This window comes from Apodemus sylvaticus, chromosome 9 (assembly GCF_947179515.1).
Source record: "Apodemus sylvaticus chromosome 9, mApoSyl1.1, whole genome shotgun sequence".
In the NCBI taxonomy this organism is placed as follows: Eukaryota; Metazoa; Chordata; class Mammalia; order Rodentia; family Muridae; genus Apodemus; species Apodemus sylvaticus.
The window spans coordinates 67,784,552-67,811,233 of record NC_067480.1 but is presented as its reverse complement, the minus strand read 5'-3'; the positions used below and the strand labels follow the sequence as shown (position 1 = coordinate 67,811,233).

General features: G+C 37.3%; 1 pseudogene; it reads right to left on the bottom strand.

Moving 5' to 3' along the window:
- The window catches only part of LOC127691920 (periphilin-1-like), a 29,183-nt pseudogene extending 20,742 nt beyond the window's left edge, over positions 1 to 8,441 (bottom strand).
- Positions 8,442 to 26,682: the final 18,241 nt, after the last annotated feature.

The window sequence follows — 26,682 nt, the reverse complement described above, 5'->3', positions numbered from 1 at the left end:
ACAATTATGGTTAAAAACTTTGAGATGGGTGTGTGACCCCTTCCCTCAACTGGGGACCATTCATATAACTTTTGTCATCAATGAGTCATTTCAAAACTTAGAAAATTGAGTCTTTTTTTCAGTTTTTAAATGTATTTATTAATATAAGAATAAAACTTGGGGCCCCAGGGAGTGGAGAGGTCTCATGGGGTGTAGTGGGTTTTTGCCAGCTTTACCCTATCATAGATTAATTGCAGGAAACATTGTGAGTTGAATGCTTTTTGGATGTATTGTTGTCTATATTCTCTCCAATGGACATCTTGTTTTTTACAGGAGATGGTGAGTTCAAGCTTCATAATACCCATCTCTAAGAGTATTACCTAAGATCACCCTTGTGGATTTCTGTGAGTTTCTATTTCACTAGGTTTCTACATCATCTCTGAAATGAGCCCCAGTTCCAGTTATCTTTTCCAGTATTCTCTCCCTCCATCCTCCTCTGGTATGATCCCTCCTGTTTCTGATCTCACCTGCAGTTCTCCCTGAAATATCCCTATTTTGAACTATACAGTGATGTTTTTACTAAATAAAATCGAATGCAGAAGTTACATATTATCCATCTTGACAGATTTTGTTGACACTTTGCCTGTTCATGCAATAGTACCATTTATAAAGTTTTGTACATCAAAGATCTTTGAATTTGACCAGACTATCCTTTAAGCATCTCTGGAAAAGCAGCATTTAATTTTAGCTCTATTTTATAGAATAAAAAAGCTTTTGCACCAGGTAGCTTTCCAAAACATTACTGTCCACACAATGCTCTTGAGATGACAGCTCTTCATCCACCCAGTTCAGAGTCACTACATACCTAGAACAGAGTACTCCCAATGACTTCACTTACTGTTGAACATGACAACATCCCTTCTTGGCCAGTTCAAACTTCCAATGAAGACACGTCAGCAGCTGTCCTTTGTACATATGGTGTAAAGCAACAGGTCACTGACAGTGGGAGCAGATGCCATCATGATATCTATGTACCTAAAGGTCCATATTCCTCCACTTGTGGATGGTTGACAAATGTTGTTACCCCCAAAATTGAGGTTTTGGCAATCAATACTGACCTGTTCTGAAAAAAATTTGTTGGTGGAGTTTGTTATATTTTTCTTCTACTTTCAAATTTTCCTCATTCTCTTGTTCATTAAGTTTATTTCATTTTGGACTTCACCAATATGTTCAGTCTCTTCCTGCTGTTCTTTTTCTCTTTTCTGCGCTCTGGGGAAAGACTAACTTGTTCTCCAGGTTCAGGGCTGCAGATGACTGGGTTTGTTGGGCAGGATTTCAGATTGCCCAGTCTTGGAGCTGTGGTGCAAGGGAGGTGGTTGGAAGGCAGAGGCCAGAGCCCTGATGTTCTCAGCAGGAGAGGCCTCACGGAAGTCCCTTTTCTGAAATCTACTTTAGTTTCTTTCTTCAAAACTTTGGAATACTTGTCATACATGTCATCACTTAATAGAGTTATACCAAGATATTTTCTATTAGTTTTGTGGCTATTGTGAAAGGTGATATTTCTCTGCCCATATGGGGTTTTTGTTGTTTTTCTATTTGTTTGTTTTTTGTAAGCTTTGATTTGTTTGTTTTGTTTTTGTTAAAGTTCTATCCAGCCATTTTGCTGAAGGTGATTATCAGCTGTAGGAGTTACTTGGTAGAATTTTGTGGGTTGCTTATTTATACTATCATATCATCTACAATACTTTTTTCTTTCCAATTCATATCTCCTTGACTTGCTATAGTTGTCTTTTCACTGTAGCTTAAAATACTATATGGCAAAGATATGGAGAGAGTGAATGACTTTCACTTGTTCCTGATTTTAGTGGAGTTCCTTTGAGTTCCTCTCCATTTAACTTGATATTAGCTATTAGCGTTCTGTAAATTGCCTTAATTATAGTTATGTCACTTGCATCCTTGACCTCACCAAGACTTTAAAATGAATCAATACCTTTTCTCACCATCATAACGTGTTTAGTTTTTCTTTCAGTATATTTATGTGGTTTATTATGTTGAGAGATTTTTATATTTTGAACCATTTTGAACTTTCTAGGATATAACATTCTTGATCAAAGTGGATGATCATTTTCATGTGTTCCTGGCTTTGGTCTGTATTTTATTGAGAACTTTTTGCATCAATGTACATGAGAGAAATTGGTCTATAATTCTTTTGTTGTTGTTGTTGAGTTTTTGTGTGGTTTGGCTATCAGAGTAACTGTGGCCTCACTAAATGCATTTGGCAATGTTCCTTCTGTTTCTATTTGGTGGAATAATTTGAGGAGTATGATGAGTATTGGTATTAGCTCTTCATTGATTGTCTGGTAGAATTACGTGCTAAAACCATCCCCTGGGCTTCCCCTCCCACTGGAGAAGACATTTTTTTTCTTTTTTTTTTTATTCGATATATTTTTTATTTACACTTCAAATGATTTCCCCTTTTCTATCCCCCCACTCCCCGAAAGTCCCGCAAGCCCCCTTCTATCCCCCTGTCCTCCCACCCACCCCTTCCCACTTCCCCGTTCTGGTTTTGCCGAATACTGCTTCACTGAGTCTTTCCAGAACAGGGGCCCACTCTTCCTTTCTTCTTGTACCTCATTTGATGTGTGGATTATGTTTTGGGTATACCAGTTTTCTAGGTTAATATCCACTTATTAGTGAGTGCATACCATGATTCACCTTTTGAGTCAGGGTTACCTCACTTAGTATGATGTTCTCTAGCTCCATCCATTTGCCTAAGAATTTCATGAATTCATTGTTTCTAATGGCTGAATAGTACTCCATTGTGTAGATATACCACATTTTTTGCATCCACTCTTCTGTTGAGGGATAGTTGGGTTCTTTCCAGCATCTGGCAATTATAAATAGGACTGCTATGAACATAGTAGAGCATGTATCCTTATTACATGGTGGAGAATCCTCTGGGTATATGCCCAGGAGTGGTATAGCAGGATCTTCTGGAAGTGAGGTGCCCAATTTTCAGAGGAACCGCCAGACTGATTTCCAGAGTGGTTGTACCAATTTGCAACCCCACCAGCAGTGGAGGAGTGAGTATTCCTCTTTGGAGAAGACATTTAATGACTGTTTTATTTCTTAGGGTTTATAGGACCATTTAAATTGTTTACTCAATCTTGATATAATTTTGGTACGTGGTGTCTATCAAGAAAATCATGCATTTCATCTAGATCTTTTGATTTACAGGTTTTTGAAGTAAAGCCTAGTGATTCTTTTGATTTCCTGTTATTATGTCTCACCTTTCACTTTTTATTTTGTTCATTTGAATACAGTCATTCTTTCATTTAGTTAGTTTGGCTAAGGATTTGCCTATCATGTTGATTTACACAAAGAAACAGTTCCTTGTTTCACTGATATTTTGCAGTGTTCTTTTTGTTTCTACTTTATCCATTTCAGCTATGAGCTTGATTATTTCTTGCTGTCCACTCCTATTGGAATGCTTTGTTTCCCTTTGTTTTAGAGTTTTAGGTGTGCTTTTAATTGCTAGTATGAGATCTCTCCAATTTTGTTATGAAGGCATTTAGTGCTATGGACTTTCCTCTTATCATTGCTTTCATTGTGTCCCATAAGTGTGGATATGTTATGTCTTCCTTTTCATTGAATTCTCAAAAGTCTTTAATTTTTTCTTAATTTTTTTTACACAGCACAGGGATCACTAAGTAAAGAGTTGTTTAGTTTCTATGAGTTTGTTGTTGCTGAAATCCAGCTTTAATCCACTGTGATCTGATAAGACACAATGGGTTACTTAAATTTTGTTGTATCTGTTGAGGCTTGCTTCACTTATTGGTATATAAACAGTTTGGAGAAGGTTTTGTGATGTGCTGTAAAGATAGCATATTCTTTGGTATTTGGGTGAAATGTTATGCAGATATTTGTTATGTCCATTTGGGTTATATCATCTGTTAATTTAATTACCACATTCTGTCTAGATGACTTGGCCATTGGGGAGAGTGTTGATATCTCTGACTATTAATTTGTGGGGTTCAATGTCTGTCAACTTTTTTCTTTGATAAGTATGACTTGTTATTCCCATCTATTTTGATTAATTTTGGCTGAAAGGATGTTTTGTTAGATATTAGAATGGTTACACCAGTTGTTTCTTGGAATCAGTTTTCTTAGAAAACATTTTTACTACCCCTTTTCTGAGATAATGTCTATATTGGATGCTGAGTGGTGTTTCTTGAATTCAGCAGAAGCATGGATTCTGTCTTTGCATCCATTCTACTAGCTTGTTAGTGTCCTTTAACTGGTAAACTGAGTCCATTGATATTGAAAGATATGAATGATCAGTGATTATTAATTCCTATTATTTTGTTATTGCTGCTGTTGGTGGTGGTGGTAATAGTGTGTGTGTGTGTGTGTGTTTCCCTTGATTTGGTGTGCTGGTGTGACATTATTGATTTCCTGAGGTTACTTGGGTGTAGTCAGCCTCCTTGTATAGGAGTTTTCTTCCTATTATCTTCTGTAGGGCTGGATTTGTGACAAGATATTGTTTATATCTGTTTTGGCTATGGAATATTTTCTTTTTTTACATCTAAATTGTTGAAAGTTTTGTTGGGTAGTATAGTCTGGCCTGAAATTTGTGTTTTCTTAGACAGTACAAACTACTCCAGGCCAGTCTAACTTTTAGATTCTCTATTGAAAAGTCAGAATACAGTGTAATTTTGATAGATTTACCTTCATATGTTATTTGGTCTTTTTCCTTTTCTTTCTTTTGTGTATTAAATATTTTGCTTATTATATAGTAGGAGAATTTTTTTTTCTGGTCCAATCCATTTGGGTGTGTTGTCAGATTCTTGAAAGTATATAGGCTCATCTTTCTTTACTTTGGGGGTGTAACAGCCTGCAGTTGCATCAAACAGGTTACTTGGAAGGAAAGCTGGGGATAGAACAGGCTTGCAAGAAAGAGTATGGAGCCAAGACAAAAGGTTTTCTAATTAAGGCTCAAAGTTTAATGGGGGGTCTCTAAATATATAGGCAGGAGGGGAGGAAACCATTCCCCCAAAGGCTGGAATTTCTCTGCAGAACCTGTTCAGTTTCTCTGAAGGTGGTTAGTGTCTCTTAGGTAACTGCAGGTTCTTGAGGAGCAATGGGCTTCACCTTGGTCTGAGCATTCAACCCTGGGTAGTGGGGATTATGGCTAACATAAGAATTGCCCCACAAAGCCTGGCAGAGGAGCTTCACCTTGGTCAACGTCAAGTTCCTGTCAAGTGGAAAGGCACACCAATAAGGCTCTCTACATCTCTCCCTTTTTTATTAGTTTTAAGAAGAGAATGTAACAACCAAGTGGACAGTCATCCATCAAAGGATGGTGGGCATTAACTAGGGAGGTAAAAATTGACCTGATCCTTCTAAATAATTTATGGTGTCTTTTGGGAAGGACAGGTTCTAGGCTTCCTCGTTGGTTGTGATTCTAAGGAATGCCTTTAAACACCAACCTCTATACATCCAGGTTTGCTTCACAGGGTACTCAGAGGCAGAAAACATGGTCCTCTCCTTGCAATGCTATGCTTTGCACCTCTCACTGGTGCCCTTGTCTGTTCATAAGCAGACATACATAGATCTGAGTTCTATGTAGCTCCTGTAGGAGGGCCACATTACTTGCATAGGTTTTGATTCCAGGGAGTCTATTTGTTTGAAAAACGCCCTTCAAGTGTCTTTAACAGACATGCCAGTTATCAATCTAGGTGAGGCTGGGTGCACACAACCAGTCTGCTTAAGATATAAGATTAGTCTTAGAAGCAAAACAGGATTAACTTGTCTTTAGATAGCCCAAGGTATCCAATTCAGTTGCAAATTAGCAGCTATCAGACACAAAGCCTAGCCTCTGGGGTGGGAGAGCTAGCTTGAGAGTCAACAGAGAAGCTTTTACTTCTCAGAAAAAGTAGAGACTATATTCTAAATTAACTCAGCTGGATGATAAAGATTATTGGCCATCTTCATAATTGGAATCTCCAATATTGGATTTATTTCTATACCAGAAAATGATTGAGTAAGAGTAACTGATCACATTAAAGGAACAAGAAAAGTCATTATAACTCCTCCTTTAGACTAACTATTTGAAGCCCATTTTCACAGTCTCCATGTTATCTATTCCACAAGGTCTAAAAGCTTGAAGCAAGGCAATTTATCTAATGTGGGGCATAGTCAAGAAAGCATGGGTCAAGAATATACACCCAAAACAGCTTTCCTGTCACCATTGTCAGGGCACTTAGCAAGTTCACAGTTTGGCATTATCTTTAGCATGCCACTCCAATCATTCTGGCAGCTAGCATATTTCTGCATCATTCTGTGGGGAAAAAAAACCACAAACATGCCTTCTTCACCATATTAAATACCTGATCAGGATCATGCTGTATGCCAATAAGTGGATCTTTACATCTCACTTAGGCATGAGTATGCCTAGTTGTAGGATGCTATATACACTCAGCAAGGAGTTTTTTGGCATCCAAATTTTAAAATTTTCTTAAAAGTATAAAAACATAATTTAAAGTGGATATTAACCTAGAAAACTGGAATACCCAAAACATAATCCACACATCAAATGAGGTACAAGAAGAAAGGAGGAGTGGCCTCTGGTTCTGGAAAGACTCAGTGAAGCAGTATTCGGCAAAACCAGAACTGGGAAGTGGGAAGGGGTGGGTGGGAGGACAGGGGGAGAGAAGGGGGCTTGAGGGACTTTCGGGGAGTGGGGGGCTAGAAAAGGGGAAATCATTTGAAATGTAAATAAATTATATCGAATAAAAAAAATTAAAAATTATGCATGGGGATATAATTCTACCCATTCATTTTCTTTCCCTTAGGAAGATGTTGTTTTAAAGTTTCAAAATATCTTTTCCTTGAGAATTATAAAGAATTAAATTGTTGTTAAATTGATATCAAAACATATCAAATCTTTGATGACTAATAAATAGCCAGTTCCATTATCTGTTTTAATCTAAGTTGGAACAACAAGCATAGACAATAATGTAGGCAATGACTATGCAAGCATACAAAATTAACCTAGCATTTTCATTGTTTTTTCCTATTAGAGTAGTTGCAACTAGAAATCCTGAAAATGTAACATTTGTCAAATCAGAAATATGAAAACCATTCATTTGTAATAATTGATTAAGTCCTCTAGAATTACTTCCATTATGTAGTACAGGTAGAAAGTGAGGACACTGAGAACAAGTCTTTATAATTTGATGCACACATTTTCTAAAAATACAAAATTATTTTCAATCCATTACTGTTTTGATGATAAAAAGAATGTAATTATATGGCCAATTGTTCCTATGTAAGAGCTATAGTCTGCCTGGGACACAAATCTCTTGTGGACTTGCCTTAAAGTGTCTTGTCCCGTCAATCTAGGATACATTTTTTGAAGGTTTATTAATTTATTATATAGAAGTATACTGTAGTTGTCTTCAGACCTACTCAAAGAAGATTTCAGATCTCAATATAGATGATTGTAAGACATGATGTGATTACTGGGATTGAACTTAGGGCCTTCAGAAGAGCAGTCAGTGCTCTTAACCACTGAGCCATCTCTCTTTCCCCTGGATGAGCCCTTAAATATCCAGAGGACACTCATTTAAAGGAAGAGTACCTTTTCTTAACTTGAGTTGTATTTGCATAAAGAATTGTAAAATTTAAGAATTAACAGTATCAGGCAGTGGTAGTGCATGCCTGTAATCCCAGCACCCTAGGATGCAGAAGCAGGCAGATTTCTGAGTTTGAGGCCAACCTGTTCTACAGAGTGAGTTCCAGGATAGCCAGGGCTAAAAAAAAAAAAAAAAAAAAAAAAAAAAAAAAAAAAAAAAAAAAAAAAAAAACCAAATTAAAAAAAAAAAACAAACAAACAAAAAAGAAAAGAAGAATTAGGAGTATCTAAAAAGGAACGATTTTAAGCAGTTGTAAGCCCTCTCCTTACTTCTTCTTGGGAATCATTTAATATGTGAATTGTGTTTTGGGTATTCAGAGCTTCTGGGCTAATATCCACTTATCAGTGACTGCATTCCATGTATGTTCTTTTGTGAATGGGTTACCTCACATAGGATGATATTTTCTATTTCTAACCATTTGCTTAAGAATTTCATGAATTCATTGTTTTTAATTGCTGAATAGTATTCCATTGTGTAAATATACCACATTTTCTGTATCCATTCCTCCATTGAGGGACATCTGGGTTCTTTCCAGCTTCTGGCTATTATAAATAAGGCTGCTATGGACATAGTGGAACATGTGTTTGTATTGCATACTGGGAAATCCTCTGGGTATATGCCCAGGAGAGTTATAGCAGGGTCCTCCAGAAGTGTCATGCCCAGTTTTCTGAGGATCTCACAGTAAGTGTTGGTTTCTGCGTTGGTTTCTGCGCTCGCTTGAACGTCCTGTCTGCTCGCTGCTTTGCGGCTGCAGCTGCTCGCCATGCCCACACCTGCGCACCACTGGCACCCTGCCAAGGACACAGTGGAACCGTGAGCCGCAATGAGACATGCTAGACCAGATAGTTCCAGAGAGAGAGAATAGAGAGTGTGGAGGCTGGCCATGACCACATCGAGGGGGGAAGAGCCCCAGGGGCAGAGAGGTGAGAGAGTGTGAGAGAGCAGAGAGCAAAGAGAGAGAGGAGGAGCAAGTAGCCCCTCTTATAGTGGGCCAGATCTCTGGGGCGGGGCATACCTGGCTATTGCCAGGTAGTTGTGGATGGAGCTTAGACAAAACCCCAACAGTAAGTCTATTTTCTAAGATGAGAATTACATAAACTAATATGCCAATTTAGAAGTATCATTAGAACAACATAGTGCATTAATGTTGGTACTGCAAATATCATTTTTTGAAGGCTGTTGTTGCAGGAGTGCAAAAGTGATACAGTCTAGACTGAGTCATCATAGGCTGATTTTCCTGGGTTGGGTCATGCCACATGTTGTTTAAGATGACTTCAACAGTGATTTACCAGTTTTAAACTAACTTTTTGTTACCAATATAATAAATTTTATTCATGCTCAATAACTTATAAGCTAGTACTCTATAGTCAAGACATGCAAAACATATTTATACCTTTAAGACCAGTCACAAACAAAAATGAAGCAACTACACAAATCCTATAAATTTAAACCAAACATTTTTTTTCTAGCTGTAATTTAAAGAGAAAAAACATATTGGATCCAATAATCACAATTGCAGAGATTTTTCTAGGAGAAGTAACCATCAGTCTACTTGACCTAGAACTTGAGAAGCTGCTGGCCTTTTTAAAAGCAGCTTTTACTACAGCTGTGCTTGGCTTCTAACTGAATGTGGGGTAGCTTAAATCAGCCTCTGCTGTGTTAACTGAGAATGGATCAAGAGACTGACTACCAGCAGATAAGGTTTTTACCAATTTTTCTTTTTAACATGAACCATAAAACAACAGTAATTCAAGCAAGGACACAAAGACAGACACAAACAGACATGTGGACAAATTATTCACCAAAAACAAACTATACATAGACAGGGAAGAACACTTGTTGTACAGTAGTAAGAATATCTCCATGTATTTCATACTTTTTATTTTATTTATTTTTATTTTTTTATTTTATTTTATTTTATTTTATTTTATTTTGTTTTGTTTTGTTTTGTTTTGTTTTATTTATTTTATTTTTGCCCTATTCTTCTTGCCTGATGCTGTCCTAGACTGTGGACAATTTGCCTATCAAAATTCCCCATCCTGATTTGCTGTCACACCCTAGCTGATCTCAGTGTCAGGCCTATGCTGATTCAGTCTAGCCTGTATCACTTTTGTACTCCTGCAACAACAGCCTTCAAAAAATAATTTTACAGCACTAACATTAATGCACTATGTTGCTTACTATGCCAAATACATACGTTTTTTCATTTCTGTGGAGCTCCACCCAAGACAGCATACCTCAGTTAGTCTGTCCATTTCCAAGTCCCAAGTTCCAGTTCCAATCTATAACTGCCTGCATTTACATCGAATAGGTAACATAGAAGGAAAGCTGGGGCTACAACGAGTTCTTTGTGGCTCCTGTAGGAGGTCCACATTACTTGTATAGGTTTTGATGCCAGAGAGTCTATTTGTTTGACATGCCAGTTTTCAATTTAGATGAGCTTGGGTGCACACAACCTGTCTGCTTAAGATACGAGATCAGTCTTAGAAGCAAAACAGGATTAACTTGTCTTTGGATAGCCCAAGGTATCCAATTTAGTTGCAAATTAGCAGCTATCAAACACAAAGCCTAGCCTCTGGGGTGGGGGGAGCTAACTTGAGAATTGACTGAGAATTGAGTGGAGACTATATTCTAAATTAACTCAGATAGATGATAAAGATTTTTGGCCATCTTCATAATTGGAATCTCCAATATTGGATTTATTTCTAGACCAGACTAGGATTGAGTCAGAATAACTGATCACATTAAAGGAAAGAGAAGAGTCATTATAACTCCTCCTTTAGACTAATTTTTCAAAATGGGTTTTAACATTCTCCATGTTCTCTATTCCACAAGGTATAAAAGCCTGAAGCAAGGCAATTTATCTAATGTGGGACATAGTCAAGTAAACATGGGTCAAGACTATGAACGCAACACAGCTTTCCTGTCACCATTGTCAGGGTACTCAGCAAGTTCACAGGTTGATATTATCTTCAGCATGCCACACCAATCACTCTGGCAGCTAGCATGCTTCTGCAGCATTCTGTGGAAAAAAACACAAACATGCCTTCTTCCCTGTACCGAGCCATATTGGGAGCCATACCGCGTGGTAGGAACTTGACATTGGCCAAGGGCAATCCCTGGCTTCTGGCCAGAATTTGACTTTAAGACAATAGGGAAGTAGGTTACAGCAGGGATTTTTATCCTAGGGTGGAGAAGCTCAGAGTGAAGGTTAAGCTCATTGTTCCTCCAGGTCTATGAATTCCTGAATTAAGCAGGTGACCCACCCAGCTGCCAGAGCAGTTGAGACAAGGACCACCAGGAGAAGCTAGATGATTTCCGCCAGAACTCAGCCTGGAGTCTGGGGGGGAAGGGCTTGCCCAAACTGTTAAAAGGTCTGACCCACATTAAAAGTTGGGGCCTCGATCAGTAAAATATTGTCCTGGCCTTCTTTCTTTTCACCCCTTCCCCATCTATCCCACATCTTCTGTTCCAGCAACCCAGTTTGTAGTAGCTGCAGGCTGTTATGGAATACAACACTTCCCCATATTAAATACCTGATCAGGATCATGCCATATGTCAATAAGTTGATCCTTCAATCTCACCTAGGCATGAGTATGCCTAGTTGCAGGATGCTATAGACATATAGCACGGGGTTCCATTGAATCCAAATTTTAAATTTTTCTTAAAAATGTAAAAGCATAATTTAAATAAAATGCATGGGCATAGAATCCTCTACCCTTTTTTCCTTCAGAAGATATTGTTTTAAAGTTTCACAATATCTTGTTCATGAGAATTATAAAGAATTAAATTGTTAAATTGATGTCAAAACATCTCAGATGTTTGATTACTAATAAATAGCCAGTTCCATTTTCTCTTTTAATCTAAGTTGGAACAACAAGCATAGACAATAATGTAGGTAATGACTATGCAAGCAAAGAAAATAAACGTAGCATATTTAGGTGCTTCTCCTGTTAGAGCAGTTGCAACTAGAAAGACTGAAAATGTATCATTAGTCACATTCTTATATTTTAATTTTCTAAATTAAGAAATATGAGTACCATTCATTTGTAATAATTGATTAAGTTCTCTAGAATTACCTATGTTATATGGTACAGGTAGAAATTGAGGACACTGAGATCAAGTCTTTACAATATGATGTGCACATTTTCTAAAAATACAAAAGTATTCTCAAGCCATTACTATTTTAATGATGTAAAGAATGTGATTATATGACCTTTTTTCCTATATAAGGTCTATAGTCTGCCTGGGACACAAATCTCTTGTGGACTTGCCTTAAGTCTTGTCCAGGCAATCTAGGATGAGTTCTTTTCTAAAGATTTATTAATTTATTATATATAAATATACAGTAACTGTCTTCAGATATACCATAGAGGGTGTCAGATCTAATCATAGATGGTTATGAGCCACCATGTTGTTGCTGGGATTTGACCATAGAACCTTCAGAAGAACAATCAAGGTTCTTAACCATTGAGACATTTCTCCAGCCCCTGGATGAGCCCTTGAAGCTCCAGAGGACACATATTTAAATGATCAATACCTTTTCTTATCTTGAGTTGTAGTTGCATAAATAATTGTGAAATTTAAGAATTTGCAGTATCTGAAAAAGGAACAATTTTAACAATTGTAAGCCAGGAGCTATATATAAGTTAGCTATTAGTATACAAATTAAAAGCTTGATTTTTAACATTTTAAAAATAGGTGCAGTACCCAATTTAATTATCTGTGCTGAAGCAGGGGGAAACTCAAAAGAATAAGCATGTTATCCAATTACATGAGCTTCACTTCCATAGTAGATATATTCTTTATGAGATGCAAGTATAAATCTATAGGAAATACAAAGGCATGCATGGAAGCAAATTTTAACAACTTGTATTTTGGATAACAATTATCAATTTTGCCTTAAAGGCTTGCCATGCAATAGACCCACTATTAATACTTTGCAATGACCAATTTGAATGCTGCTTGAAACAAGGATCAAATGTTTCACGAAGTTCTTAAGAAATTCCTTTAAAAATACTTTCATATTTTCATCGTATAACACTTTATTAACCTACCAATAGCTTTATCATAGAATGTTAAAACTTTACTTGAGATGAAAAAGGGTGCCTTTATATTAATGCTCTCTTTTCTAAGGAATTACTGTGAACAGATATTGATTTCAGTATCCTTTTCTAGTATCCCTAAAGTTATTTGTCTTTTACTAATCAATTTGCATCCACCTTGAGAACAGGTTTAAATCCTCCTGTGGTTAGCTTAGAGCAAAGTCTTAGCCATTAAATGTTTATAATTATCAGGAAGCAAAGCAAAAAACCTTTAGAATCCATAATACTTTTGCGTGGAGTGGGCAGGCCAGATTTTAATGCCATCATAAGTTCTACATAGCCTTATGAAGCTTTCATAGATCTTAAGTTTGAAGTGTATTTTGAAATGTAAGACCCCAAAAACCGAGGGTGCCCCAGCACCCCACACCCCGGAAGGCGACACCCAAATCACTCATGAGAAACGGTCTCGATGCAATAGCATGAGGATTTCTTTATTCCAGAATTCTGGGTTCCATAGCCGTGCACCACGCAGGGTCAGAGGACTATGGAACCCAAGTGCCGAATTGCAACAGCTTTTATAAGTTTACATCAGAGCCCACGAATCACAAGCCAATCATTTTTTAACATGGAGAGCCTGTGAAATGAGAGCCAATCACGATAGCTTTTATAAGTTTACAACAAAGCCCGCGAATCACAAACCAATCATTTCTTAGCATGGAGAGCCCGCAAAATGGGAGCCAATCGATTTGTACCACTCCATAGTTTTTAGGCCAATCAGTTTAAATTATTGGAGCCCGCGCTCAGTGGACCAATTAGTTTCCTAAAATGTCTACAGCTGTGTGAAGTCCTGCTTTGGGGTAATGGCATAAGTTTACAGAAGATAAGCTTAGCCCATTTCCAGTTACCCTATGGGGCCAGAATCACCTATTCAAGGCCTTTCTGCTAGCTCTAAACAAAGGGCGGGCCCTGGAATGTGACCTTTTACCTAGTTTCTAACAAAGCGAGATAGCATTTTAAACTACTGATTTCTTGGGGTCATTAGAATTAGGCTGTATTATTTTCTATCCTTTCAGAACCACACCTGGATAGATGTGTGAAGAAAGTTATTTTGGCCAGAAACTCCCTAGGTGGGGTTTGCAAGATGAAAGCAGTTCATCACAAGCCTCTACTTAGATAACTCTGAGCTTTGCATTAACTCAAATGTAAATATTTTCTATTCTGGTCCTTTTGCCCAAGGCAGGGCCAAACACCCACCTGTCCTGCAGGGCAGCAGCTTGTAACCAGACCACACTGTATGAGGGTTGAATAACAAAAGGAACTTGTTTTTGAGTGTTCCCCCCAAAAATTTACTAGCTGTTTTTAGTAGTCTTGTCAACAAATTTTTGAAAAGGTTCAAAAGGAGCCTTTTTGATACCATATAAATTCCCACTGTAATCTCCTTTTCAATCTTTTCTCTTGCAATATTAGGGCATAACTACACCTTTGAAAAGAGAAACCCAATTTTAAACAATCTATTCTATTTTAAATAAATGGAAAACAAGTTACTTTCACACTATAAAGTTTATCTGCCAGTTCTTATGTTTGAATGCATGACAGTGCAACTTATAATACCTCATTGAAGAGACATTGTTTTAAATCTTATCCCTTATGAGTCTAATTTCTAAGATAAGAATTACATAAATAATATGCTAATTTAGAAGTATCTTTAGAGGACTGTTTTTCCTGGGTTGGGTCATGCCACATGTTGTTTAAGATGACTCCAACAGTGAGTTACCAGTTTTAAACTAACTATTTGTTACCAATATAATAAATTTTAATCATTCTCAATAACTGATAAGTCAGTACTCTATAATCAATACATGTAAAACATATTGATACCTTTAAGACTAGTCAGAAACAAAAATGAAGCAACTACACAAATCCTATAAACTTAAACCAAACAATTTTTTTCTTTTTCTAGCTGTAATTTAAAGAGAAAAAACATATTGGATCCAATAATCACAATTGCAGAGATTTTTCTAGGAGAAGTAACCATCAGCCTACTTGACCTAGAACTTGAGAAGCTGCTGGCCCTTTTAAAAGCAGCTTTTTCTCCAGCTGTGCTTGACTCCTAACTGAATGTGGAGTAGCTTAAATCAGCCTCTGCTGTGTTAACTGAGAATGGATAAAGAGACTGACTGCCAGCAGATAAGGTTTTTACCAATTTTTCTTTTTAACATGAACCATAAAACAACAGTAATTCAAGCAAGGACACAAAAACAGACACAAATAGACATGTGGACAAATTATTCACCAAAACCAAACAATACATAGTGAGGGAAGAACACTTGTTGTACAGTAGTAAGAATATCTTCATGTATTTTACTATTTTATTTTACTTTATTTTACTTTATTTTATTTTATTTTATTTTGAAAGACCCTCAAAGAGCAGAGACCCTCACTCAAATATTGGGATAAAGCAACACCAAAGGAATTCACAGGAGACCATTCTTGATACAGACTCACAAGGTTTATTTAGGAGAAACCAGTGCACTGGGGCATCATGTAACCGCGCAGGGTCAGAGGAGATTGACCCCGAATAACTGGGGTCAGGGGTGTTATAGGGGGGAAAAATCACAAGGCAAGGGGTGGAGGAAAAAATTTCACAAGGCAAGGTGTGGAGTGCAAATCATTCACAGAACGAGGAAGTACAGGATGAGGATGTTAGGCAATAGTTTATGCCTTAAGGAAGGCTAGAGATTATCTGGAAAAAACATCCTTGGGGCATTGTATAGTTAAACTTTGCAAAGATAGTCACAAGGCAGTGATGCAGACATTCTTTTCAGTCAGCTAGTTCCTGAAACAGGGTATCTCAGGATCAGTTAAGCAAATGTCGGCTATTTCCAAGTTCACGGCATACTTGAGCTCAGGGGCTCTTTCTCAAAGTCAGGCAGCTGTTGAGTGAACATGTTGAGGCTTGTTTGCTAGGGGTCTAAAAACCTTTACATTTTTGAGTTGGCGTCTCTCAATTTTATTTATTTTATTCTATTTTATGCCCCATTCCTCTCACTTGATGCTGTGGTCTAGACTGCAGGCAATTTGCCTAACAAAATTCCCCATCCCAATTCGCTGTCACATGCTAGCTGATCTCTTTAAGGAACACTATCATCTTCATAAAAATAGATTTAAGGTCATTTCCTTATATTTCTGTCATGTTGGAAAAGCCAACCCTCCTATAGTTGGAATGCTGGGCTTTGGGTCGCCATCCTGTCCAGGTTTGTGTGTTCCAACATGAGCCTTTAGACTCTTGTGTTTGGGGTAATTATAGGTTTAGGTGCAGATTTCTGAGTTTGTTTCTGTTGAACAGATTTTTCCCCTTGCTTTCTACTTCATCTCTGGTCTTCTGACCTGTGTTCTGATTATTAGGCAATTGTAAGGTCCATTAGGGTGGTTTTGCTGGGATTTGGCATACTCCTTGACCTCTGGATGCCAGTGTTGTCTCTGGGTTCCAATTCCTAGGACTGGCATTGCCTCTGGCAGAGCAGGGGGCTTTGGGGATTTAAAATACTGGTCTGGGCTATGGGGTTCCACATACCCGTATAAGCTCTGGTAGAGTAGTACATTTCTGGGGAGTTGAGGACCAGGGCATGTAGCCAAGGAGAGAATGTGATGTTGTGACAACTGGGTACCTCTAAGGAGTGTTGGCAGGCAGGGGACCTGAGTAATTACCTGGAGTTCTGAGTACCACCATCCCCTCCAGGAATGCAGGGGGCAGGAGTTGTAAGCCAGGATGTAGACTGTTGAGTGTTTTTAAATGTTTTGTACAATGGAAGTTTTTTTATGTTTGATAGTTGTTTTGGTAATTAACTGCCCCAAATATGGTACAGTGTTTGATCTTTGTACCTTTTCAGTTCCAGTAATAAGCCCCCTTTTATGTAGCATACCTTGAGTCATATCATATATGGATGGTAGCTCATCCTCTTTGGAGGAGACTAACAGGATATCATTAATATAGTGAATAATACAAGCCCATGGGAAGAACTGCCTCACAGGGTCTAAAATGTTTCCTACAAAGTTTGACATATAGTAGGAAAGCTTGTGATGCCTTGTACTATTACAGTTCTTGGATATCACAGCTGAAATTCTTTATGATTGAGTGAGGGAACAAAAGACAAAGTGTACCTTACCATCAGGATGAGTATGTGTAGTACAAAAGCAATCTTTTAAATGCGAAACTATTAAAGGCCAATCTTTAGAAATACATGTGGATGTAGGAAAACTTGTCCGTGAAGCTGCCATTGGCCACATGGTGTCATTAACATTCTGTAATCAATCAATAATCACCATTTACCAGACTTCTTTTTAATTGCAAAAATAGGAGGATTTTAGGAAGAAAAAGAGGATTTTATGCTCCCATCCTCCAAATGATGAAAAACCTGGAATTTTTTTCTTTTCCTTTCCCCTTCTTTTTTTTTTAAATAGGCCTTTAATACATTTATTTAATGGCAACTATATTTGTTTGTGACTTTGTGATTTTGTCCTTGTGGGCATATATAGGTTTAATAATCCTTTGCAACTCTTTTCCTAGTCCTTTTCAATTTTGATATCCCATCTTTTATATAAGCCATTGAACTGGTGAAGATTAGGTAGCATTAGAGACAGAAATATAGATTTTGGATAATATAGATTAGTTTGCTGTAAAGTGTCTCTTCTCTAAACATGAACCCAAATGTAAGTAACAGAGGTTGTAGGGCTGTCATTGTGCCTTCTGGAACTATGCATTGTAATTTTGTAGCACTTGAAAAATCTTAAACCTCATATTTCCCAATACTATCAAGTTTGAATTTACTACTAGCCCACTAGTGTAGCCATTCTTTTATAATTTTAATAGAGATATCAGCTTCAGATAAAATTAATACTCTAAAAGTTTTTCCTTTAATTTAAAATCCAATGGTGGTTTATCATGTTCCTTCAATGAAAATGCTAAGGTCTAGAGAAAATGGTAAGGCCTAGATAACTATATAGACTGCATTTTGTGCTGTTACTAATGGTATAAGGAAACTTTCTCATGTCCTGTTATTAGAAAATTTTCTCATGCTGTAGTTGGTTACAGATTCTCTTGTGATATTTGATTTTATAAGTTGCCCATTAGATGGACCCCAATATAAGATAGATACTTGCATTAATGTAAGAGACTATTTGGAATAAGACTTCCATTTTCAATAATGGTTGAATAAAGTTTAAGTTCCCCGGACCACCAGGGGAACTGACATCCTACTTGGCCAAAACAGACATGTATATAGGTAACTGGCAAAAATGAGACATGTTATATGAATAAATGACATCTTGGTTGGCAAGTTAAGGCACAAATGTTAGAAAAGGCAAGTCTCCTGACACAGTTGAATACCTCAACCAATGAGAGCAGGATACGTGCACAACCAAGAACTTTCAACTGAAATTCTTTACCTCTTTATCTTGATTGGTGAAATAACTAGGCACAAGTGTTTGTCGATTTCAAGGCTTAAACAATCTGTAAGATCCTGGTTTGAGGTATCAGCCAGCTCCCAAGTCTGTCCTGTAGTCCTGATGTATCATCCTTGGTGTAAGCACTCAATAAATTATCCCTGTCTTCCTGAGACGAGTGTTTGTGTGGTTTGTGAAGTTATCCTGGATCCCAACAACAATACTTGAAGTTAAGGCTTTATCTTTACTACTAAATCCTTCCTTATTGAAGCACGTTTTTCCTTTAAGTGGTTTTATATGGCAATAATAATAACTGTGCATGTTTTTTTCCACTTTAAATTAAAAATCATTGGGAACTGTGATCATGACTGTAGTTTCCCATGCATATTTTTTCATAAATGACTCCTATATGAACTATGACTATTCTCATTGTTAAACTGCTATGACCCAATAAATGTTCAACTGTTCCAGACAATATAGGTCCCCAATAGTCTGTGTATAAATTAAAAGGACAGTGACGAGGAGAAACGAGTATATCTTTAGGGCAAGGAGTAACATAAATAGCAGCACTTCATTAAGTAGCAGCTTATTACAAAAATAGATATTGATTACAATCTAAAGCTGATAGAAAGATTATTGGTTTTGGATTTAAACACTACAATTTTGTGGTGACTGAAGTGGGCCTCTTAATCTGCTTTCTTCTTGTTGACTGGTATTGTTGCTGTTACTAGACAATTTCTTGCCATCCTTATTAAATTTAGTTTGTCATTAGTCCTATTCTTCCCTTCCTTTCATTTATGGCATAAACTGGGACTCTTAATACTTAATTCTAAGTATTCATTCCTTGTAAGGGCAATTTACATCATGTTATTAAGTGTTTATATGAACTGCCATTGAAACATTTTGCTGACATTTATATTGAACCTCATAGACTTCTAAAGCAGCTAATTTTGTTCTATGTTTATAGGTCTTCACATTTCTACATAACTTCAGAAAACCGATAACATTTTTTATCTATCTCTGCCTTCTTATTATTCCTTAGCAATCTTCATTAGCCAAAAGCAAGCTGTTTTAATAATAGTGCTTGAATTTGATCACCTTTTACTTAAATATTAATAGCACCTTTGAATTTCCCTATAAAATCAACATAAGGCTCAGAAAGACCTTGCACAGTTTTTATATAACTAGCCCCAAATCAGAGTCCATATCAATTTTCATCCAACCATGTTAGGGATAGCTGAAGATTTATTGATACTCATTTACCAGCATTTTGTATGTGATGTTTCCAAGATGATACCTTAGTCCTAGCTGAGTCATTTCATGGGGTTCATCTGCATGCCACATTTGCCACTGAAGAAATTGGGAAGGGCTAAGAACCATTTTAGCAATCATATGAAAATCATATGTGAAATGACTCTAGCCAGCTAGAACATGGTAAACATGCTCTTCTTCCCAACTCTCTCTACCTTGCTAAAAACCTTTAGGTTGCATTTCTTTATTTTATTTTATTTTATTTTATTTTACTTTAATTTTTTATTGAATATAATCTTCATTTACATTTCAAATGCTAAAACCATTCCAAGGTTTCCCCTCCCTGAGAACCCCCAACCCTTCCTCCCACCCCCTGCCTCTAAGTATGTGCCCCTCTACCAGACCCACTCTCACCTACTCTCCCTCCTCGATTTCCCTTTCTAAGGGATCCATTGAACCTTCACAGGCCCAAGGACCTCTCCTCCCACTAATGCCCAACAAAGCATTCCTCTGCCACATTTTTGACTGGAACCCTGTGTACCCCTTGGTTGATCATTTAGTCCCTGGGAGTCTTGGGGCATCTGGGTGGCCAGCATCATTATTGTTTCCATGGGGCTGTAAACCCATTCAGCTCTTCCAGTCCACCCTCCATCTCCTCAATTAAGGACCCCACACTCAGTCCAATGGTTGGCTGCTAGCATCTGCCTCTGTATGTGTAAGGCAGTTGCATTTCTAAAGCTAGCTACCAAGGTCTATTCCCTTATTTGGCCACCTTCTCTTTCTACAGCTGACTACCAAGGTTCAGTTGTTTAAGTATTGAAGTTCAACAATCAAAAACTTTCTTTGACTCACCTAATTAATCTGTTGAATCAAAATTAAACAACTCTAATACAGAGTTTTCCTTGTATCTTTATAAACTGACATTTTTCTAAGGGCCATGCTTGCCTCCTTTCTATCCAGAGACAATCTGTTCCATTCTAGAACAAAAATCCCTGCCCCCTCTTCCCTATTTTCTCTACCTTCTCCCACATCCTCTATCTCCTGTCTTTGTCTCATATTTATTGCTCTTTGTCCCTCTTTATCATTGCTCCAACTATAAAGATTTTCATAACAAATTGGAGCAGCAAGTCTATAGGAAGCCCAAGCTTTAAAAAAAAAATCTTTCATTACATTCAGGTTCAAGCCCTGATGCATACTTTGATTTTGCTGAGATTGCACAGAAAATACCAAGCACAATTCATGACAACAAGAAAGAACTGTTGAACAAATTTTGCTTGACTATCATGTTCTAGTTTGCCTAGGTTATAAACTTAACATTTTCATAGGCTCTCCTACCTCCTTATTAGGAAGTGGAAAGCATTTAAGATTAAATTGGCTATCCAATTGTTTGCCCCAGGCCTCAGGTTCATCTTCAGGCAATAGAGAATATGTATCTAAAGGAGGCTTGAATAAGAGTGCTGAGGGGACAATCACAAGGCTTGTTGAATGTGGGCAAAATTTCCTTTTTTTTTTTTTTTTTTTGCCTCTTTTACCAATTTTAAGGTTTGATATCCAGTTTTTATTCATTCATTTCTTCCTCATTATAAATATCCTCCACAACTTCCTGAAGTATTTTGATTATAGTTCAAATTAATGCCCATGAATTCCAAAATTTAATTGGGGTCGATCCCTTGTTTATATGCCTTTTCATTATTTTAGAGGGCTCTGTCCCCTATGTCTTCACTTAAAGTTTCCTATTATAATAATCATAAACTACTTTCAGGAAGTTTAATGGTTGTAATTTTAATGCTTGTCTTCCTTTCAAAATAATACATGAGCTTTGAGCAAGGCAAAGCCTTCCCTGAGTTTTACCCCCTTATTCTTACTCACCTCCTTCTGTGAGGGATTCCAATGTCTTTTCTAGTAGTTGAAGTCACATGACTGATTTGTGGTGCCACTTGCTTATCACTCTAGAGGTGGTGGGACCTGAAAGAATGAGGCCAGTAAATGGGTCAAACTTAGAAAAGTTTTATGTAGTAGTCAATTTTATTCATAATATCCCACAATGTTTACTGTGGAGGTTAAAAAGAGTCACATGATTAAAGCATAAAAATCACAAGGACGATGTCCACATGGTGAATAAGTTGCATGAAGCAAAAACATGTTTTTCCATAGAAACATATAAACAAATAACAATGACCAGTTGGAATAAAAAAAAAATCTTAAGAAAATTAATTCCTACCCAGTACAGATGGGAGGGAAAAAAGCAAAGAACAATTCCATGTTTTTGAATAAATTAAGTTCCCAAGACTCTTGTTTTCTTATAAGCACTTAGAATTCTCCTTCCACCACTCCATTTTTGGACTGTGTTCTAACATTTTATTTTTAAAATTCTGGAACATCATGATACGTTTTTAAAATTTAAATGTTGTTGGCTAATTTACAAAAGATAATATTAGCTTGGCAGACAATGGAAAAAATGGTTCTCTAGTGTTTCCATCTCATCATTAATATATGCTATATTTGAGAATAAATTCTATATAAGCATGATGCTTCAAATTTACATTGAGGGAAAATGATAACCAATTGTAATGATCTGAATAGTTTTGTACACCACATTTTGTACATAGCAAGCTTAAGTTTACTGAAAACTGTCTTGCTACACAAGAATATCAGTACAGAGATACATCATACAGAGACAGAATGGATGAATATCAATTTACCACTTGAAAGAAGTAGACAATCCATTTATTCAATGCTAGGAGCACACATAAATAACACAAAGAAATTTGCTATTTGGATTAAATTAAATGTTATCAGACATGCAAGTCTTTTACACAGTATATGTAATATGGGTAGCTCTCAGTAAATGTTACTTACAAAGTTCTTTGTGGTAGTGTTAACTAGATCACGAACTAAAATTATGCTTAGTTTTTCTTAAATTTTATATTTAATGATCTCGTATAATTCATAAAAAGAATAAAATAACTCCTTATAAAGAAGTAAAAATTTTAGTGGCCTCCTGAAAATCCTAATACATTTTTGAAGAATACATTCTTTGAGTGGCTGACACAAATTCATTGGACTCACTATAAGCAGTGGGATAGCACATGATTCTTAAGGTGACCTTTAAGACTTACATTCTCAATATTCTTAGATACAATGTATTATTTTGTTTCCGTGAATATACTCAATATAGTTATTGTCTTTATAATATAGTTGTAAATTTTGTAAAATATTTTTCAAATTCTCTTACAGTCAATAATGAAAAAGATCTCTGTCTACTTGTGTGAGTTTGAAGTCAGGGCTTCATGCCAGGGACACAAAATAGAATTCAAATGACCTTAATAGCATGCAGTCTCTTATTTGAGGAGGAAGATAAAAGGATAGAAGCCCATTTGAAAAAAAATGTGCTAAATATCTTCCTGTATAATGACAATTCAAATCTGGTTTTACAACTTATGTAATTTAAGCTGAACAATGGTGGCTTGCTGAAGCATGAATTTAGCTATGTGTTACTTGAAGAAAATAATAATTCTGCCTTTCCAACAATTCCTTCCAAAATTGCAACAAAACAACATAAAATTCTCAACATAAGAGAACAATTTTAATTTTCAAATTGTTTGTTGAATCTTAATGTGACTCGGGTTGAATTATCTAACATGGACAAATTCATATTCACTCCTGTATTTTGAAATACCTCTGAATCTATTTTTTTAAAATTTATGTTGTTGTTGTTGGTGGTGGTGGTGGTGGTAGTGGTGGTTGTGTGTGTGTGTTCAACATGGATGTGTCATGGCATTATTGTGAAAGTCACAGTACATATTTCAGAAATTTACTCCTTCGTTATACAATGTGGGTTCTAGGAATCAAACCCAGGTGATCAGGCTTGGTAGCAATAATCGTTAAATATTGAGTTAACTTCCTGACTCTGCTTTTGAAATCTGAATGATTATTTTCTCATCATAGCTATGATAACTTGTTATATGCTTGTTTTATTTGTATTATAAAAGCATACCTATGCCTGAAGGACATTAATCTGACAATTATCAGATCTGTATTATTTACTTTGACAATAATATGTATGATTATGTTTTATTATATTTTTATTTGGATATTGTTAGTATTCGGTCTAAGCTCCACCCCACAATTACCTGGCAACAGCCAGGTATGCCCCTCCCCATAGTTGCCTGGCAACAGCCAGGTAGACCTGGCCCACTATAAAAGGGGCTGCTTGCCACTCCTCCCTCTCTCTCTCTCTCTCTCTCTCTCTCTCTCTCTCTCTCTCTCTCTCTCTCTCACATCCTCTTGCCTCTTGGCATGGCACTCTCTCCTCTCTTCCCCTCTTGGGCTTTCCTCCCCTCCCTTACCCCTCTCTCCATGTGGGTAGTCATGGCCAGCCTCCACTTCTCTATTCTCTCTCTCTCTCTCTTCTCTGCCTCCACTATCCCATTAAATCCCATCCTCTGCCCTGAATAAACTCTATTCTATACCATGTCTCTGTGTGTCTGCTCCTTCATGGGGAAGGGGTACCTGGGCATGGGCCCACCTAAGCACCCCCTTCCCACAGTGCCTTATACTATTCTCTAAACCTCTCTCACTTTTTGAACCCAACAAATATCACTTCTATAATTGGATGGCTCTAAATATTAGAATGAGATTTTAAAATACATGTATCCTGTTAGTCACAAATTAGGTAGTTAAGCTAAATATTTCAAAATATTCCACAACATACTCTTGTTGAGCTAAATCTTGCAAAAGATATTTTAACTACTCTAAAATCAGTAAGGGATTTTCTTTCTTTCTTTCTTTTTCTTCTGTTAATAACTATGTTGCTTAACAACATAGTTAAGCAGGTGTCTTGGTGAGATTTTAGAGCATATTTTGGGTATAGGCCCAGGAGTGGTATAGCTGAGATAGACTTATTCTCAGTTTTGTTAGAAAGCACCAAATTGATTTGCAAAGTGGTTGTACAAATTTGGACTCCCATCATCATTGAAGAAGTGTTCCCCTTGCTTCACATCCTTACCCGCATGTGAGTTTTGATCTCAGTCATTCTGATGGGCATAAGATGGAAACTCATGGTTGTTTTATTTGTATTTCCCTGATCATTAAGGACTTTGAACATTTTTTTAACTGCTTCTCACCATTTGAAATTCCTCTGTTGAGAATTCTGTTTAGTTCTGTATCCCATTCTTTTTATTTTACCAAATACCAATCCTTTACTATTTTCCCCATTTACATGGTTTCTTCTTCTTCTTTATATTTATTTACACTTAAAATATTATCCCTCTTCCCATTATCCCCTCCAGAAATCCCCTATCCTCTCCCTTCTGCCCTGCTTCTATGAAGGCGATCCCCACCCACCCTCCCACTCATGCTTCACTGACATAGCATTCCCCCACACTCTGGCACTGAGCTTTCACAGGGACAAGGGATTCCCCTCCCATTGATTTCAGATAGGGCAATTCTCTGCTACATATGCAGCTGGAGCCATGCTTCTCTCCATGTGTACTCTTTTGAGTTATTTGGGTTGTTGGTGTCTAACTTCTTAAGTTCTTTGTAAATTTTGGATATTAGCCCTCTGTCACAATTGCTAAAGATCCTTTCCCAATCTGTAGGCTGCTGAATTGTACTACTGAGAGTGTCCTTTGCCTTACAAAAGCATTCAACTGAAAGGGAGTTTTTTACTTAAATAAGGGAACTTTACTCAAGGCCCAGAAACAGAGGCAAGCCTGAACAAGCCCTGGAATGCCCTGGAATGCAGAGCCCACCCTCAAGGCTGTTAAGACATTCCAGGAACTAACAGGTCTTAAAGAGAAGAGAGCTACCTCCGCAGAGTCAGGGACCATCTGGGCTCTTTCTCCCCCCCCCCCCCCCCCCCCGTTGTAACAGATAAGCTTCTCGCCCTTCCCCATCACCTACGCGCCGACCTGCATGTACTACCCGCTGATGTAATTGTATGAGTTACCCAATCTTGTAAAAGCGCGCGAACCCCCCTCACCTTTCCTATAAAAACCCCCAGTTTTTGAGTCTCGGGGTCGGCCCCTCTGTCTTTTGCACAAGACACGTGTCGACCCGGAGCTCCGCCATTAAAGCTACCTCGTGTGTTTGCAGCAAGTTGGTCTCTCGTGCTTCTTTGGGTGTGCGCCGATCCGGGACTCGAGTGGGGTCCCTCGTTTAGGGGTCCTGCACAACTATCATGAGACCCACATACTTAGAGAAGAAGGAGAGAGGGATAGAGGAATGATTGAGGGGATAGAATGACCAGGAGGGTGGCAGTGAGTAGAATGTAAAGTGAATAAACTAAAAAATTAAATTAAAAATAGTTATAAGCTAACCTTTAAAAAAAGCTGTTATACTGAATGTTAACATTCAGTTAAATGCAAGAAACCATTAGCTTAATGGAATGTGATTTTGATAAATGCTCATATTTTTCAGTATGAAGGGCAGTTTTGTAAATAAATCTAAATATGACAAAAATCACAGCTATAAAAGCAACGGAAGTATGTCACTGTGGTATTCAAAGAAATTCATAATCTATATATTACTTTGTTCTCAATTTGAAAAAAAAAAAGTAGAATGCAATGATGGTGGTAAAGTAAATAGTTTTCTAAGTGCTTTAGGTCTCCACTGCATAAATCAGATCTGCAAAATGCAACAGCTCATATCCACACTGTGAGATCCAACATTCTGCCACACCGAGCCAACCTGCCCTTGTGCTTTTATTTGCATGTTTTTTTCCAGTTATAAACTCTACACGCTTGATTAATTTCCATCTTCATTTTCTTGCATGAGTAAATTTTTTACTTACTTGCTTTGGAAATAACTCAACTTTTTTCACATTTCTATTCAATTAATTAATTAATTAATTAATTAATTAATAATTCTCAGTTGGTCCACTATCTACCTCAATGATTTATATTCCAAAATGAAAGGCCCATACAGCCTTCATATTTTAATGTACCTTAATCAGCTCAATAGCTGGGCTACTGCCTAACTTCCAAGTCATTAATCCTGAGTTATTATTTACTAATTCTATGTTATATTTTGGCTACTATGGACCCAGGGGCCTGCCCAACGGGGTCACTCTCTGTGCTGTGCTTTGCTGGTTTCTTCTCATGGTGGCTCTGTCTCTGTACAGCATTCTTCTCAGGCCTGGCATCTCTTCTCAACTAACCAGTCTCCCAACATGGCACATTTCCTCTTCTTCCTGCTCCTCCTGGTCCCAAGCCTTGGAATTCTAAGCTCCACCTATGTCTCTTCTCCCAGGTGTTGGTTGCTGGCAT